Raw genomic sequence first — 19,555 nt, 5'->3', positions numbered from 1 at the left:
TGGATTATCGCTCAAGCCAATGGCACAATCCTCGGACAAATTTTTATATACATATAGCTGACATACAAACTAAATGATCAAAATCAAATTTTTGTATGCGAATTTTTTGTATTTGTTAGGTTTTTTCTTGTATCTTCATGTCAAAACTAGGAAATAACTTGAATTTCTGAAAAAGTTAACTTTAAAATAAATAAATAATATTATAAAATAAATTAAAAGTTATACTTAAAATTCTCTAGATAACAAGCTATTCAATCTATGTATAATGGAATATATTTCAAGCAAAGCAAATATATATTTTTTAATGAAATTTCTAACTATTCTATATTAGCACCCTGTAGTATATGCACACATAAAAATCAGCAATCAGCAAAAGTTGACTATCAGCTGACTCCAGTCAGCTTGTGCTGGGTGAGAAAAAAAACTTCTGTACAGATACGCACTTGTTATTTCATTCATGAAAATTTTGAAAGTATATTGGATGGGGAAATGCGCATGTGCAGCAAAAGGACACAAGTATTACTAGTACATGCATAAGAATTATATTATACATACAAACCTAACCCACAATAAATACAAGCGAAAATCGTCAAGCAACCGGTGGTTATTACACCATGAGGAATGGTCAGCAATATGTTTATTAGGGTGGAGCGAAAAAAATTTTTTTTTTTGCTTAGCCTGAGGGTAAAATTGGTAGATTATCAAAAAGAAAATTTTTGGAAAAAAAAAATTTTTGTTAACATCTAGAGGCGGCCCTGGTTAATTAAAAGTTATCAACTTAAATAAATTTTTTGTGGTCATTATTGGAGTTTAAAAAAAAGCCCTAAATAACAACACGCTTGGCTTAAGTGTTAAAATAAATTTTTTCTCCACAAAAAAATTTTAACTAGAAATTTACTTTAGAAGTGAGTAATATTTATAAATAATGTTTACACGTTTATATACTACATAAACTAGAAAAACCAAAACGAACAGACAAACATGGCTAAGTCAACTCAGTTCGTCACACTGATTAATTATATATACTATATATTTTGCAGGATCTTCCACTTCTATAAACTTCGTAGCAAACTTAATATACCCTGTTCAGTGTAACAAATTCGTACCAAGCAGCAGAAATTTTAGAGATTTTTAATTATTTCTGAGCAGCATTACAGCAATAAAAAAATTATTTTTATCGTTATTGTGTCATTTTATTGTGTATATAGATTTTATTGTCATCGTAGTGATTGCTAATATTTGAAAAATTAGACATTATCCCCAATCTATATTGCTTTTTAAAAAGAGTGTATAGTAATAAATAAATAACCAATTCACAAAGATGTCAGCTTATGAAATGAATTCTAGAAAATATTGTACTAGTTTTCAATATTTCAAAAGTATTCAATTGATGTAAGAAGAATATTTACAAGGGACTAGAAAATTTTGCCTATAGTAAGAAATTTGTTTATATTTAACAAGATATATGCAGAAATTCTAACTAATGCCTTAAACGTATAAGTATGATAAGTGTACTCTATAAATCTAAGAACCCCTAGTATCAACACACACTCAAACTGAACCACTTTTAATTTTTTGAGATTGAGTTATCTTAGTGAGAAATTTTATTTAAAAAAAAAATCAAATCAGAAATATGGAAAACAAAATGCACTCACCAATCTCTTTATATAATCAAAATTCCGTATATTCTCTTTGACTCGTTTCAAACTCGTAAGTGTAATCTTTCTCTTCGCCGTTGCCACTCAATCGTAGTCGTTAGCTTAACTGTTTTTCCATTGCATTATTTAGTTTCTTTTCGTTTGTCTCACTAAGCGGATGTACAAGGTCTAGTTAACGGTAAAATTTATATCTTATAAATTAAAAACTCGCTCACTTGACTACACTTCACAGCAAAAAAAAAAAAACATACAGCCATACGACACTTTACGGCGCACGTGTTGACTTGACAATATGATAGCGATGATTCTCAAAATTCTGTAGATGAAATGAAGAAAACTTTTATTAAATTTTTTTTTATTTTACAGAATAGTGAAAAACATAATGAAAATTTTAGAATTATTGGATTTTAGAATTATTGGATTGGATGTGTATATGTGAATAAATGTTATATTTGAATTTAATTTATTTAGTGCAGGTTAAAATAATACTGCGGATCAAGAAAAAAAAGCAAATCGGTCAAAAAGTTTAAAAATAAAATTAAATTTAACAGAAATGTTAAAGTGCGTACCAGTTTTTTTTTCTTTATAAAATAAAATTATAGTTACCACAAATAAATTCACTACCAAATTAATATATTTGATTTGATCTTTCAAAGCAGAGTAATAATAAATTGTGACTAATTTGAGAAACTCAGCTTAAAAGCAAATAATGAAATTTGTGCTCTTTTCTTAGATGCATTTTTTAGAGCAAAATTTATTTACAAAATATTTTCTTTGATGAAAATATCGAAATTTTTGAAAATAATAAATATTTCTTTAATATTTGTGGGTGTTGCCCTTTGACTAAACAAACTGCTTCATTGTTGTTCTTTATTTATATTGACCCGCTTGGCTTCCTTCCCACTGGCAGTAGATTTTTTTTTTTTTTTTTTTGTAATCAATACCACTCGGAATGTGGCGATGATGAAAAACTTTTTACTTAGAGATTTTCCAAACTTTTTACAATATGTAAAATGTGGTGTGCATGAATGTACATCTATGTAGATAATAAAATCTTTGAAAACTTATTACCAATGGTATTAAGAAAAAAGTTTGCTAAGATGAGTCGTAATTGAAATCAAAAAATTGTAGAAACGGATTTTTAAATCCAAAATTTTTTGTTGTCGTTTAGCCATATTAACGACATGGTCATATAAGAAAATATATCAAAATTTTAGTCACATACCATTTAGTTCACATATAATTTTATGTTATCAGATCGACTAAAATCTATATACATACATAACATACAGTTTTCATATGAAATATTATCACCAAATTCGACATTTTATTTGTTATATACACGCTCAAATGCAAACATACCGCTATATAATCTCATATTGCAATTTATATGGAAACTATTTGCAAACATAACTATTAATTTTAAAACACATATAAACTTTTGTCGCCATTTAAATATTGTTCCCCACGAAAGTATGTCTTCTCATTACGAATGCAAAATTTTCTTTTCATACCACTCATAAATCTAAGCCTAAATTTAAATAAAAACGCTGATAAAAAAGCACATTAAATTAAATAACTTGGCTCAATGACTCTTAAGACACTTCGCAACTACTTAAGAATTGTTTATGTCGTTAGGATAAAGTGAACTGATTTAGTGTGAAGTAGCTACAAAAAGAAGTTCGTAAAAATAAGGAAATTCAAAAAACATTTATAAATAATAAACGTATTATGGGTGGCGGCGCCATCAGAAATATATTAAAAGTTAAACCGAAACACCTATTAAGGACTTGTACCCACTACAATAAATCTACTTATTATTTTGTTCAAATTTTTTTTTTTTTACAGTCAGGAAACCTATGTATGTATACTTTTTCTCCAGAGTTTCAGTTTCATTAAAAGAATTAAGCCATTTGCAATTTTATAAAAATTTGTTTAAAGCTTGAAAGCTTTTTATACACCATTTAGATAATTGTTTTGCATTCCAAAATTGCACTGCGGGCACATAATATATAAAGTATATGGGCCATTCCATACATTCTTTATTTTTGGTCTTTCGTTTTAAAACGTATTTTATGTTAATTGTTTGCATTTAACTTGCGTTTAAGAGCGTTTTATTATAGTGTGAATAAAAACTGTATTTAAATTAATTTTCTAGAAAGTTTTTATTTTTAAATAACAGTACCTTAACAAACACATTAACATACCGAGTACTACAGTGTGTATTTTGTATGAATATCAATGCGCTAATTGAGGCCATCAGCTGTCCAGTGAGCACATGCAAATTAGTTCTAATGAATTTAATTGCTTCTACGCAATACATGAGCTTGTACAGTGGGACGAGGAGGAAAATTACAAATAAATTGAGCAACGCAAAATAAAAATAATTATAATTAAATGGCAAAAACAATTAAATGGAATATACTAATTATTATTGAAAGATATTTTTGATATACTTTAACCAATTTATTTATTTACACATATTTTTTTAAATTAATTCGTAATTCTCTGAAAATTATTTTCTTGTTTCCTTTTTCCAATATCAAGCAACCACCGTATTTTTAAGAAACTTCAATTTGTTTAGTTTGTATTCTTCTTCGCATTTTCTCTAATAAATCACACGATGCTTAAATTGTCGGCAAAAATTATTTATACAAAATAATTGGAAGATAAAAATTTCTTTAAGCTTCCGAAAACCGACACTACATTTCTTACTCACAAATTATATAGCAGGTCTTTCACTTGAAGAAAAATAAAAACTTTTGTCCTGCAAAAGACATTGTATGTGGCCTTGCAATTTTCTATCTTTAGCCGGCCTTTAGCGCTCACTTAAGATGGTGGAGCATATATACAAAATATAATTTCACAAAAAAATTTCTTTTAAAAACTATCACTTTACTTGCAAAAGGAAAAACAATATTGATATATTAATAATATAAGAAATATGCAAGCATACCTATATAATGATAATCATATTGATAAGGCATGTCGTATATGTAATCTTGACAACTAATCAAGCTAGGTGTTCATTCAATACTGGTAAACAGCTGATATGAATGTAGATGGAACGTTAGTAGTTTGCGAAGTTATAAATTTGCACGGGAAATTTTCTTTTTATATACATTTACCTATCCACTGGTACTCACAAAGTTATATTGTTAGGGTATGAATTTTTTAGCGACAAAATTTGTGGTTTCAACCTCAGGTGCCATCAAATTTCAAAGCGACAATTGTTGAATATACTTAGATTACTTTTTGGATACATATTTGAAGAAAAAACTAATGAAAGAAAACACACGTACTTTTAAGCTTTTAATGAACTTATATCACACCCATGTATACATACATACTATATATGCAAATACCAAACACAACATGTACAGTGCGTATACGTAACTTCCTTTGTGCGATATAACAAAGCTGATGATTAAGAGGAGCATTTTGAAATCTACTATAAAGTATAAATATTTTGAAAAATATTAATTAATGGAACGTGAATAAAGTAGTACACTGCTTTTTAATTATATATTTAATCCATAAATTAATATCCATTTAAAATATAAACAAAGACTGCTGGCATATGAGAGAAAGAGTTCAATTTGCTTTAATAATTAAATAACTGATTAATTACATAATATAATTACTGAGCAAGCAACGGGATATATGAATTTTGTCATTTCCAGTTGGTTGCATGAGCAATTTAGCGTTATAATTTTTTAAATAAACTTTTCAAGCGATAATTATTTATTTACCTTTTGAGTACAACCATGAAATTGTGTGATCGGCAAAAACAGAGTACCATAATAGTCTTTAAAATTAGTCATTTATTTATAAATTTATGTGAGAAAAATTTACGAAGCAAAAGCTCAAAATGTGGATAAATTTAAGAAAGTTGTGAAGGTTCATGAACCAAACGCTTTGAACTTTTCTATAAACATTTAGTTATTACTGGCCTAAACCTCAAAAACTAGATTGATTTTTAAGTTAATAAGGCTTTCGGTTGTTCGATCAGCTTGTAAAAGTTTACAAACTACGATTTGCTAATAGCGGTGAGCCAAAGTGTATCCAAATCATCAGAATTATAGTAATTTATATTTTATAATCTAAGTAAAGTTTATGTAAGATTAATAGCTCCCAGCAGCAGCACAATAAAACATATCATCTTTATGTACACATTTTCAATAGTTCATCAACTTAAAGGGAATTGCTTTAACTTGAATAGATATGTATGCATATACACAACTTTACGAACACACGAGCAACAGTACACTTATAATAGTGACTGCAAGCGCAAGTAACTATTAAAAACACGTTGGCTATATTTTTTAGAACTTTTGAACATATTTTTCGCGCCATTTCCTGCTGAACTCTCATCGAAACGTGACATCAACGCATTGACTATTCAAATAGGAATTTTATAATACATATATATATATATTATATATATATTTGTACATATGTATACATAAAAGAATGATGGCTTGTGGTAGAGGTATGTGTGTTGTTAAAAATTTAGTTGAAATATTTTTACGATATTGTAAAACTTTTCTATGCATTTAATAGAGAGGTGGAGGAAATTTTAATGAAATAAAATATTTCATGTGTAGTTTTATTTCCAAAGAAATATTCACAAAGCAAAACACTATAAATTAAAATTTAAGGACTTTTAACGCACTTTGAGTTTAAATATTTTTTAATGAAAAAATCCAAAAATTGTGTATGTTTTGTAGAAAATTGAATGCTTTTCAAAAAATGTTCAAAAAGCTTTTTTTGTAACTCTAACCATTCCAAAGATATAAGCGATTGAAATTTGATTATTTTAAGACACATTTTATTCTTGTTTTATACCTCAATAAAAAAAATCATTAAAAATCGGAAAGCTTTTAGATTTGTATGAAAAAATTGTCTCTTCGAACGTGCTGCTGTCCGCTTATAGGATTGGTTTTGTATGAAAATATTAATGAAAACGTTGTGCTAAGGATTTGTCCGGTTAAGGGAGATGTCCGGATGTAAGGGCTGTCTATATTGAGAAATTTCACTGTATTTCTATTGACACATATGCAGATCAGATTTCCTCTTAAGACATCTATCTACACTCAAATCATATCAACAATCTGATTGTGAGTAGCCACAAACCAACCAATAAAGAGACAAGCGGCTACATTCTGGAATGCCCGTCTTAGAAATGCAAAGACTTTTTCATATTTTCTATTACACTTCTCATGTCAGTCTTTTCGTGATGTGAGTCCTTGTCGGATATTTCCGTCCATCATTTTCAGGTTATCATATCGGTGCGATAAAAGAGATGGCACTCTTCCATTTACTGTAGTTGCGTATACCTACGTACTGGTGATGTTGGCAAAGAGTGATAGCAGGGTTGTGCTATTGCACTTCGACTCAGCAAAGCTGAATTCTATTATCCGAATAGAAACGCTTGATAAAATGGAATATTATAATCACTAGAGATATAATTTTCAAAGACTGTGGCTGTTGTTGTCTGTTTTCATCATTTTCTTTTTCCAACACTTTTCATTCCGTTCTCTCCGCAGGTCATGGTTTCTGCGTGAAATTTTGTCGAGCTATATTTTTATGTATATGGGTCCCATGTTGTTCGCCGATAGAATTGATTTTGGTTTGTTAGGTGCGTCGTAAGTAGAAGTCGTTACCAATCAGGTGTTTAAGTGGCAGTTTGACCAGAAAATGGAGAAACTATTGTGTGTCCAATTTCCGAAAATAAATTTAAATTTCACACATTTTTACTGAAGTCGACATAATGAATATATATGTACATACCACTTTTCAAAATACTCCCCACCAATTGTGACATTTAAAAGTTTATCTCAAACATTGCTTGAGATAAACTTACATAAGAGAAGCAATTTCCGGAGTTAATTCGCAAAAATCCACAAACAAATTTTCACAGAATCAGTTAAGAGATATGAGTGCAGGCTGCACACACAGATGTATGTTTGCACTAAACTATGTATATGGTATACACCAAGAAGATGCGCCTTTATGTGAAGCCGTTGTGGCATTAAGATGCAACTATATATAGCTGCATGACTGCAGGATACTTGTATTAACATTCTCACACTATCACCTTCAATGAGCAACCGCATGTCTGAACCAGAGTATACGGGCATCTGTTGCAGTATTGCCACTAGCTAGCCGAGTATTTCACCACTTTATCAGCGTGTTATGATAGCTTGGTTTACCATTAATTGTTATTTCAGTTGCAACTGAATTCGCAACAAAGCAGAAGCACTTGAAGACACAGGCACGCATGCGAATTATTAGATTTATCACACAAACACATTTTTGAACACATACATTTGTATGTATGCATTTATATGCAAAGTTGGCACTGACAATTCGAATTATTTAGAAAAAAGTTTTTTTGAAACCAAGACCATGCTACAAGTTCTTTAAAAGAAATCGTTGAGACCAATACATCAATATGTAACATAGCAGAGATGTTGATTTTTGAGTATCTTAGAAGAGTTTTTAGCCTTTTTAAACTAATTTTTTCAAACCCGAGATGAGAGATTATGCTTTTGGATTACCAGATATCTAGCATAATCAAACATTACTTTAAAATATATTTATAAAATAAAACAAGAAAAAACGTCAACTTCGGCTGCACCGAAGCTACAATTTTTTTATAGCATAAAAGGGTTTAACAATATATCTTTCTTGATTTTGATCGGTTGGTTGACAGCTAATATGCTATGGTGGTCCGATCTGAAAAATATATTCGGAAATTATAAAGATGCCTGAGATTATAACATGTGCCAAATTGCATGAAGATAGCTTGTTAAATAAAAAAGTTTTCCATACAAGGACTTGAGTTGGCTCGGTCAGTTTGTATGCAGCTATATGCTATAGTTGTTCGATAACGACAACTCGACAGAAAATAACGTGTGCAAAATTTCAGATCGTTGTCTCAAAAATTGATGAATAGGCGGGCAGACAGACGGACATGGCTAAATCGACATAGCTCGTCATGCGGATCGTTTATATAATGACTATAATAACCAAACTTTCTTGCAAGGATCTAATGTCCTATAGGGATAGTTGTCAAACTACCTATCGAAGTAAGAAAATATTGGATCATATGAGGCACATTTTCAACTTACGCACAACATGTATAAGCAGTCGTAGAGGCGAAAAACGGTTAAATGACTCTCCATGCTACCTTCCAAACATTTTTATTTTTCCACATCAATATCATTGTTAGTGTTATTCACCAAACCCTTTTTGATATTTTCAGAATTTGTAATAACGAATACTTGTATGATATGTGTAAATATGCAACCGCTGTTTAATTTAAGGTGTGCACATACTTTGAATTACAGTTCCTACAATTATGACATGAGTTAGTTGAAAATTATGCACTTTGACTCAAATTTCCATATTTCCAACTACAATAATATTTCAGCAGCACCAAAGGTCACTTCATTATGCTTCCTACTCATTTTGTACGTAGCTGCAATAATTAAGTTAGTGCTCGGCACACAATTTGCTTGCCACTATTATGTTAATGAGAGTGCTTGCAGCTTACAAAGATGGACGACCGGACGGATAGGCAGTCACCCGTGTTTCAACTCGTCTCTTCATCCTGACATATTTATATATATGTATATAACCCTATATTTAACTCGATTAATTTTGTAACAAGATTATAACAAAATATCAAATTTTACTTAAATATATTCAATTTAATCATACACCAAGATTCGCAAAATATTGTAGGCAACTGCTCAAGATTAGATTTCTGATTTAGACATTTTGGAAATTGTTGATGATAATGTTTAATATACTCTTACATAAAAAGCTGAATGTCAACTCAGCTGTCTGCGGATAGTTGATATCCACTCTTAATGTAAATTTTGGTATACTATTGTTGTAGGAAGACTATACTCGAGCTAATATAGATACGTTTTGAAAAGTATGTAGATGGAATCCGAATCTGGGTTAAGATATTTTTAATTAATTTTCGACTCTGATCATAATTCTCCACATCAATATCAATCAAAATGTTATTTGCTGTTCTTTTATTATAAATAATAAAAAAAAAAATAATATTTCCTACACACCACTGTTGCCTAATTTATTGTGCGCTTATAATTAGCATTGCAATTAACAGAATTGTTAAATGAGTTAGCTGAAAATTTTACGCTCAGACTAAAATTTCCATATTTCCAGCTACAATACTTCATTATGCTTCCCACTCATATTGCACCTAGCTGCAATAATTAAGTTAGTGCTCGGCACACAATATGCTTGCCACTATTATGTTAATGAGAGTGAATGTGGGCAGTCGTGTACACGTTAATTTATGTTTCAGCACAGTATATCAGTGTGGAACCGTATATCAATGAGTGTAGCTAATTTAGTCATATAGTAAATGCAACTGGCCACTGTGATAAGCAAGAAAGCCTCATTAAATTAATGTGGAATAATTTTTCAGGTAGATACCAGTTTTCCACAATATTGGCGGAACAAAAAGTTAATAATAATAAAACCTAACTAAAAATAGAAACATATTAGTTTAATAAAATTCTATCGATGTATTCAACATAGTTGCCATGAATGACGTAGCACCTACATATTATATATATATATATATATATATTATATCGAAATTATATAAATACTTTACCGAAATTCCAGCTTTTTTATATCATTTCGTTGTACGTTTTCTTATGTTGTCTAAGAACACGAAAAAATCGCGAAAGACCAGATCCTGAAGAATGCGTTCGAAGCATAATTTTTGCATTTTTTCTATAATTTCCTTGATTTGAACTATGATGAATTAGTCATTTAAAAAGTTCATTTGGCACTGAGCAATAGTTAACTCCTATATTCTTAAATTATATTTTTTCCAAATTTTTTAGGGCCCAATCGAACACAGGTCGCAGTATAATCAATATCCCTCAATATTAATCTAACCCACTACTTACATACTGTTAGAGTGACAGATACCTCGACCATTTTCTTTTAACGGTCATCCAAAACCATTTGGTGTATTTTCATACAAGTGCGACAAAAGCGAGGAAGTTTGTATATAGATATAAAGACTTGGGAAAGGCCACAAATAGTGAGGCATTTCCTTTGAACACTTCGTATTATTTCTATAAAAACACAAAACAGCCTAACAGCAAACAGTTGCAAACATATAAAAGAAAATAAATCTACAAAAATATCTACACTGAACCTAGATTTTTTTAGTAATACGGTTGTGCAAATATTTGTTGGCGGAATTTAGGCAAAAAGCACGAAAGGGGGAAAGCAGCCAAACTCAAAGATGTGTAACTAAAAAGTATATCACATGCAATATTTTACAAGATATTATTTTTAAATGTTTGCCGCACATCGCTTTGGGGCGATTTCCGTGTACCTTTATTTATTTAAACAACAACAAAGAGCATAAGAAATGTATGCAAAAATACTAAGGGTACAACATAATTTACGTTGTGCGAATTTTTAATTTATTCGAGTGAATCTTTATTTGAAGGATTCCAAGCAGTCGGATGAAATGTTTTATTAATTTGCTGAATGTTGATATTAACTTTTCTTTATTATAATATTTTGATTTGCTTAAATTAGAGAAGTGCATCTTTTACTGCCTGTTTGATTAAACTGAAACCTATGCTAGACAACAGACTCCTAGCTATGAATTTAACGCAATATTCAATGCCTTTACTTAGCTTCTATAATATTCATTTTAAACAAGATATATTGATAAAGATCAACCACAGAAAGTTAATGCTAAATCTCGCAGTTCAAAATACTTGTATAATTACGAATTAAACATTTTCTGTAAAAAGTAATTCTACAGCAATTTCCAGTGCGGTACTAACACAAATGTGGATATTCAAACAACAAATGCGCCTTAATAATGTATATGTATATAATAATAATAATTAATGGTAATATGCATATACCCCCATACATTTACAATGATATTACAAGTACATGTTACATGCTACGTATTGTGTTATATAGTAAGAGAGCCACAAAAAAATGTGAAAGCAATAAGCTCAGCTGTCATCGGAGCAAACGCGCACAATGAAAGGAAGCTAACTAATTGGAATCGCTGAAATTATTACATCGGAATGACAGCTGAGCTAAACTGTTGCAGACAATGAGGCAGCAAGCAATTAAATTAACACCCGCTTATGTGAAAAACTCGTAAAATGTCAATCATTTCACAGAAATGTATGTCAATAAGAGCCACTCAAAATCACAATTAAATCCGCAGCTTGTTCATTTTACAATTTAATTATTTCAAATGACATATTCCCACTCTCTTTTTGCTGTGAAACCGTAATAACATAACGATTCGTATTAATATGAAGCCCAGTATATTAAGGCAGTTATTTATAAAATATTAACGCAACATGTTGCTACAGAGTGTATAGTTTTGTTCTTTTTGGGTTTTGATAAAATTTAAAACAAAATTGTAACAAAGCAATGGCTTGAGTGTTACGAAAAGATTGCGTAATATATTCAACACCCAAGTATTGGTTTAATAAATGGGATCACTGAGCTTTGTAAGCGACCGTTGAATTTATGGTTGGTATCACGCTACTAACTGGCCTCCTACCACCTCATTAGACAGATTTGACCCCGGCGCCTATTTCCTCTATCTTAAACTTAAAAAGTGCCTCGCTATAAAAATATTCAACTCAAATGGAAAGCTGAAGTTGAAAAAAGCACCTATTTTGAGGGATAGAGAGGAAGCTTATATTAGAGAATAAAGCTATATTTACATTCAGAAAAACGTGATTCCAAAACTTTTCAGCTTATGAGTATGTAAATTACAATAACTCGTCACTTGTATTGATTCATTTTTCATCTCTTACAGACATAAATATTAAACAATAAACTGAGATGCAATATATTATTTTCTTCATCCCCGCTGAGTATTAGCCCAAAATTATTATTTTTCCTTGACATATTTCCCTATTCCCTATATTTCATATAACTAATTATAAATGAACGTGTTCCGTTAATCTCCAGCGAAATTTATTGTTATCGCTTAAATCAACCTTTAACGGAACAGCGAAAGTCAATTGTATTTATTAGAAATTTATGTTTAAAAAAAATTATATTTTATTCATTGCACGATTTTATGCCTCTTAACAGAAGATTAATTTTATTTAATGTTTTCTCCCACTTCTTTTCTTCATAGAAAGTAAGATTGGATAACAAAAGCCGAAGAAAATTTACATATCACAGATACTCTCGCAATTTGTCCTCATTATCAGCTCTAGTCATAACGCTGGCACGATAGGAAACACACAACAAACTAAACATTGAGTTCCAGCGATCCAACGCACCCCCACTAAATACCCCTAGGCAGATTTTGGCATTACTTTTTAGAACAAAACAAACAAAGCTTGATAATAATACGAGGAATACAAGAGTAACCAAAATATGCTGCACAATCAGAGCGTGGGCGCGACACTAAGTCAGACGACGTCCGTTATGGTCGGGCTGATGGCATCGTTCGGTGCACGCTCGACAATGGCGTTGTTGCCGGGACTTTTCCCGCCCAGTTAAACCAACAACTACACATTCCAATGCATTACTTTAATGCGACCATGGACAATGGCGTGGACATTGGGGCAAGCTTCACCGGATTCCCTGGACAAGATGGCGCAGCGGTGGGTTATGATGGAAATTACTATTTGCAACGAGATGGTGTATTTGATTTCGAAATGGATCCATTGAAGCGCGTTGTCTCAAACATTGGGAACTTATTTTTCGGCATCATTGGACTGGCGGGTTTGTTGGAGAATGCGCACGTCATTTAGGGTGAGTTAAATAATGAAAATCGAATATGTGCCACATTTTGTATTTGCGGATGTGTGTGTGCGCTGAATATATTTGTTTGTGCTCATTTGGATAACTGACTTCGCAAACACTTATATTTATGTACACGTATGTTTGTATATTTAACAAATGAGTGTAAACAGTGGGTGTGTGAGATAACTGCTTAATGGGTTTGCGGTTGCATACACATAATTTGAGAGCCAGCATTTATGACAAAATCAGTGAAATATGTTGCCACGCTCCGACGGTTTAAAAATCGTATATTTCATTATCAGAAGCGCTGAGAGTCACTTTTATATTTAAACCAAAAAATACCTTGCGTTTTTTCTACTGTATTTGTAGAATTATCCGATGTCAATACAACATTAATTTATATACTACACAGAACATATTATTTAATTGGAAAAAAAAAATTTTTAAAACCACTAAATAAATAAATTTTATTATTTAATTGTCATTATGACAATATTTACTTAGATTGCCTATAATTAGGCGCTTTCTTATATATGTTATCAAAGTCGCACACCTATTTCGTATAACCAAATGTTCAAGTGTTTTTTTCAAATTCGTAATATTTTCCAGTTTTGTTAAGTTACTTTTTAGACCATGAATCTAGTAATATCAAACGGCGGTTATGGTCAGAAATGTCAAAAAAATCTACAAAATCATTTGAAGTTACCATAAATTAAAACTGTTTGGGGGGGGCTGACAGTATAAAGATGTCACAGGAATATTTGAAGATATAGTTCATAAATATTTGGATGCGAAAGCATGAAAGTAACCAACGACGAATAAAATCGATGGAAAAATTAGATAAGCTTCGAACGACTTCCACATACCTGGTATTATCCGCCTCACAGAGACTTTTCCTGTTTTCGAAACTCATGTTAATGTTCGCTAAAATAAATTCACCGATGAGCTACAAAAATTACGATGATGAACTACAAAAATTACATCGAAAAAATGCAAGGTCTCCGCTAATGTCGGGAAATCACCCTCAATGGCAATTGACGTTTATTCATTTATAAATAGCGGTATCGCGCTTTCAATTGACAATTGTTTTAAAATCAGTTTTTAGCGCCACTTTTCAAGCAGTAGCATGTCTCAGCCTTAATCAAAGGTTTTCACTTTGAACGTTTTCCTCCAACATAACGCCGTTGGTTATTTTTAAGAAACAACTTGGAAAAATGTCATAGAGTGCAACAGAATTATCAGCCTTTGCCCCACACATTAAATTTCTTTCGTTCTCAATCAGTGTTGGTCGGCAATGAAAACGAATGTTGCAGTATAATATGTGAAATAAAATTGCTTACGCTTACGTAAAACGCAGGTATGAAAATAAAGCAAAAGTGCTAAGGCATGTGCTAGCGTGCCGACATTGAATGCTCTTGAAATGTAGCCACTACAAGTAGTCAAGGAAACGAGCACGTATACTACGGCCTGTATGACTATCAGCAAGTGAGGCATACTTAGGAGCCTATATGTACCATATGTGATTGGGTAGGTAAATAGGATGATACAGCAACCGACTTACAGGGTTTTTTCGAGCACTCACGCTAGTTTGGTAGCACGTGAGAAGTCAAGGTTATTCGGTAATATTTTTTTCTCTTTGCAATATCCTTTCTTATTATATTTATTTTGTCTTGCAATTGCTTGTACTCCATGAAATGTCGACTAGCCTGGTACTTAATACAGACTTGCTCTCACATTTGTACAGTTGCAGCTTCATAAATCGGGAAATTTTATTTAATTTTTCACATGTCACTTTTTTAAATCAATTATTTGGCTCAGCTGATTTCGAAGGTAATTGAGTGTAAGCTTAGCTAGGCTCTATACCACCGTTTTTCTAAAATTCAGAACATCTAATCTCGTTGCTATAAAGAATACATGCAGGAATAGGAAGTAGGAATTTATCCACCATAAAAGGTGCTAGTCTGTATAAGCGGTGATAACGGCTGAGGTGCACAATGAATGCAGTATCATTAAATACCGGTTAAAGCGACATAGAGTCAGTTGGAGATCTAATGAAGTCCGATGAAAGCCACAAATCGAACTTTTATTGTAGGAATCACACTCTAGCAAAGTAAAATCCCAGAATACTTCGTTGAGAAGAATCCAATAATATATTTGAGCATATGTTTGGAACCGTATACGTTTCATTTATATTACAGAGACTGTAGGCACCCACATTTCTATTCGGCTCTCACCTACTCATATGTATTTTGTATTGTTAAAATTATACAGCATTTTGGTGCGCCACTTCCTTTCAGTTTGCTTTCACACTTACAACCGTCCATTTGTGTTCGTGCGATTTCTGTTGATGTGACAATTACGCCGAGAGAATCACCTAGAAATGCTTAGTAATACACACATGTCGTACATATAATATATAATACTTGCGCCTGTAGTCGGTTGGTATGAATGTTGAAGGGGTTGCTTTAACTTAAATGTTTCACAAGTTTGTTTTCATTGTATTTAACTAAATTTGCAAAAGGGTTCTAAGTAAATTGAGTTTTTTACAAAGGGAAACCGAAGAGTTGTGAGTGAATGCCTTAATTTATTTAAATTGTATCAATATATTTATATAGCTACTACATACATGAAGTATATATGAATACAGTATATAGACATGGATTAATTTGTTTACATGCAACGGATGATCTGTGGGATTTGTAAGCCACAACTCTGACATGGCTTAGCTTGTTTTGCACTCTTGTAATTTGTATGCGATATACTTGTATATTTACAAACATATAGCGATATATATTTTTTTGTGTCATGCGATAGCTGTGTAACAGCTTATATCAAAGCAAAAAGTTCGAACGCATGTCAAAACTTTATTGAAACAAGTCGGTTTGTGTGTATGTATTCAAGAACACAAATAAGCACAAGCACAAACCGTCAACGGAAAAGTAAGCTTTAAAGTAAGCGTTTTATTCTCTCTAAGCACTCTCGAAAAAGGCTACGTATTGTTCAAACTCTGCTGAATTTGTTTGCAATGGTGCTGATGATTTGTCACTCAGATAGCATATGGCATGTCACTTTTTGTGGGTTCGCTAGGAAAATCGAATTCACCATAAAAAACGAGCTGACAGCAAGCAGCAGATACAATTTCGGAAACAAGTCGTTTCCATAGCTGTTACTTATATAAAATTTACCAGCAGATTTTTAGTATTTACCTTTTTATTTAATAACAAATTCGTCTCTTTTCTATGAAAATTGATAAATCCTATACCAAACTTGTCTCAAAAACTCTCCGCGAGCTTAATCACCAGATGCTGAGAAAAATTATTGAAGATCACTGTTTTGAGATAGAAGTTTGCATCTTTTGTTTTAGCTTCCATTTAAAGTTTCACTTGTTATCTATTTCCCATGTAACGGTCAGCTATTTAATACTTCGAAGTTGTCGACGGAGAGAGATATTTACATCTTTTAATTCCTAATTTTTAATATAAGATGTGGTAAAAATAAGTCCATTACTTTTACATTAAATTGAGTATTTTGTATGGTATAGTTAGAATGATCCACTTTGTACGATAACTTGCGGCCATTTTGAGGACAATTTCCTCGTCTCTATTGGCAAAAATTTGGGACAGTCGGTTTTACCAGCTGAATCATTCAACCTTTCATTGGTGGCATTACTGGTTCGCATTTCGCAGAGTTTGACGTAGAGAGATGATTCGAAGCCAATCCTACTAAAACCACTCTCTCGTTGCGATGCGAACACAAACATTAGCGAAGAAAAACTATGACATATGGCGTATTATCTTTTTGCTGGTGTGCGTCTCTGACCAGTGCTCAAACGATACTGAGTCCAGCAATAAAATAACTCTCCAAGGGAAACACATCTCATCTTTCTAACGCCGTACAGCATAACCCTAACGCACTTCTACAAGGCGAGATAGATTACTTAAGCTATCTATCCATACGACAAATAATGGATTTCTTTTGACTAGACCGTATACTTTATATATATGTACATTTTTGCTGAAATAATAGTATGTAGTTCTTTTCTTATCACAAAATGTCTAAAACTATCAAAATAATGAATGGTTTAGTTGGTGAGTAGGTTGGTTGGTTGCAAAGGGAGTAGCGATGGCTTAAAATGCAAGTATATTTTCTGTCAATCACGATTAAATATGTAGATAAGCACAATAGAATTCACTATATTAACATTAAAGAATAGTCACCCGACAAAGCTTTATAATGTTCCCTTATTATCGCAAATATAGAAACCTACGTACGACTAGACGAAAATAGACAATTATCAGTGGTATACAATTTTGTTATCCCCTGAATGCAATATTGAAGTAGTTCGTGGTGCTGTCATTTCCTCCAATTAAGTAAGTGTCTGAAAGCGTAGCATTGCTAACATGCCATTGTTGTGCCAGGAAATCACATTAGCTTGAAAGTGAAATTTATTTACGAAATCAAGCAGAAACTGGCGACTTACAAAACCTACCGCTGTAGTGAAGTTGGCTTAGTAAACGTCTAGTCTTAACTACATATTCAGCTCTGGGAAGAATAGAGTGTTAATTAGTTAGTTAAGGGGTTATATACAGCTAGAAGGCCGGATAAAAGTGAATTTTCCAGAAGTTTTTCTGAAAAAACTTTTAAATTTATTGATCCAAAAATTCATACACATATTATGGTATCTTTTAACTACAATATATATTAAGAACGGAAAAGAGTAGATTTTCTACGAATTACAATAGCTCTCAATGAGTGCCTTAACAATTTCCAAAGAAGTTAAGAATGGAGAGTTTGGGAGAAAAGTGCTGAGAATGACCTACGAGTAATTTGTGCTGATGAGTGAAAGGTCGGGAGTGTTGGGAGAACAATAGGCATAAGTTAGAGACAGCTAAGACGTGGCATATGCATCACTAAAGTTTAGATTATTCTAACCAACTCTAATATATTTAGATTAAAATTTCTGTGAGTATAATATTTAAATTAACATAAATGTTGCTCATTGCACTTGATGTTAGGAGACAGAAAATTTCATTAATATATATATTTTTTTTTTGCAGCCTCATCATTTGTGCTTGTGACCATTGTGATATCAGCCATAGCCGTGGCGTTATCGCACTCCGTTCAACTGTACTATTTCAAAGGACGCAATTACACAGCATGTGGCTTTTCATCGCATGAGGGAATCTGGAATCACGTTGCTTTTCAGGTAAGTTACACATTTTCTATAATAAGCTCGTTTTTACTTAAAAAGAAGGCGTTTTAGTAGAGTTTGACTAGTCGAGTTTGAAAAGAGGGGCTATTAACATCATAAAAGCTTCAAATCATCATTCATCAAGCCATCATTCAATAATGAGGGTGAATGTTTGAAGTGTCCATGGTTACGATTCTTTATTTTATTGGTGAGCAGCGAAAGGAAAAAATTCTAATAAGCTGTTTTTTTTTTTAATTTTTCTGTATCCAAAATTACAAATTACCGGGATTACCTCCTGTTAGCCTCAAAATGGATGTCCAATTCATTTTGTTTATAATTCTTGCAGTGCAATGGCCCTAATGAGCGCTTTCGGATCGATAGCGGTTGCGGATAGGTGCTCTTGCGACCTGCCTTTTTGACTTATCAAATTCCTTATTACAATATAATAATGAGCGTTCAGAGCTGTAAGTCTTCTAAGATTGAATAATATTATTCCGGGCCAAGCAGAGTTGATGGGGAAAAAATAACGAGAGCAATCCTACAATAAGATTGAAGTAAGAGTCAAAGGGAGTTATAACCAACTTAAATTTTTTTTGGTTTATAATACAATTTTGCTGATGATGAAAAAAGAAGACAGTGTCTTGTCAAATGGCGAAGAACTTTAAAAAGATATTTTGATGAAGCAAATGACATTCCGAAGATATCAAGCAACATAGAACAAATAACAGGATCACTCCAACCTATTACTAAGCACAACGCCAGGTCCCACGCATTACTAATCACACAATACTTTAAGGATAACTAAATATTTTAAAATATTATTATAAGGAGTAAAGAGGAAATCAACAATGTATACATTACCACACATTCTATCTAGCATAGCGCAAGTAAG

General features: G+C 31.9%; 1 long non-coding RNA gene across 1 annotated transcript; it reads left to right on the top strand.

Annotated features, from left to right (window-relative positions):
- The first annotated feature begins 1,777 nt into the window (after positions 1-1,777).
- LOC118683460 (uncharacterized) lies at positions 1,778-19,279 on the top strand. The gene is made up of 3 exons (XR_011396528.1): positions 1,778-1,836; positions 12,856-13,481; positions 18,530-19,279. It is a non-coding gene; the product is annotated as an uncharacterized lncRNA (long non-coding RNA).
- The last annotated feature ends 276 nt before the right edge of the window (positions 19,280-19,555 follow it).

This window comes from Bactrocera oleae, chromosome 5 (assembly GCF_042242935.1).
Source record: "Bactrocera oleae isolate idBacOlea1 chromosome 5, idBacOlea1, whole genome shotgun sequence".
Classification (NCBI taxonomy): Eukaryota; Metazoa; Arthropoda; class Insecta; order Diptera; family Tephritidae; genus Bactrocera; species Bactrocera oleae.
This window is presented reverse-complemented; position numbering and strand designations above follow the sequence as displayed.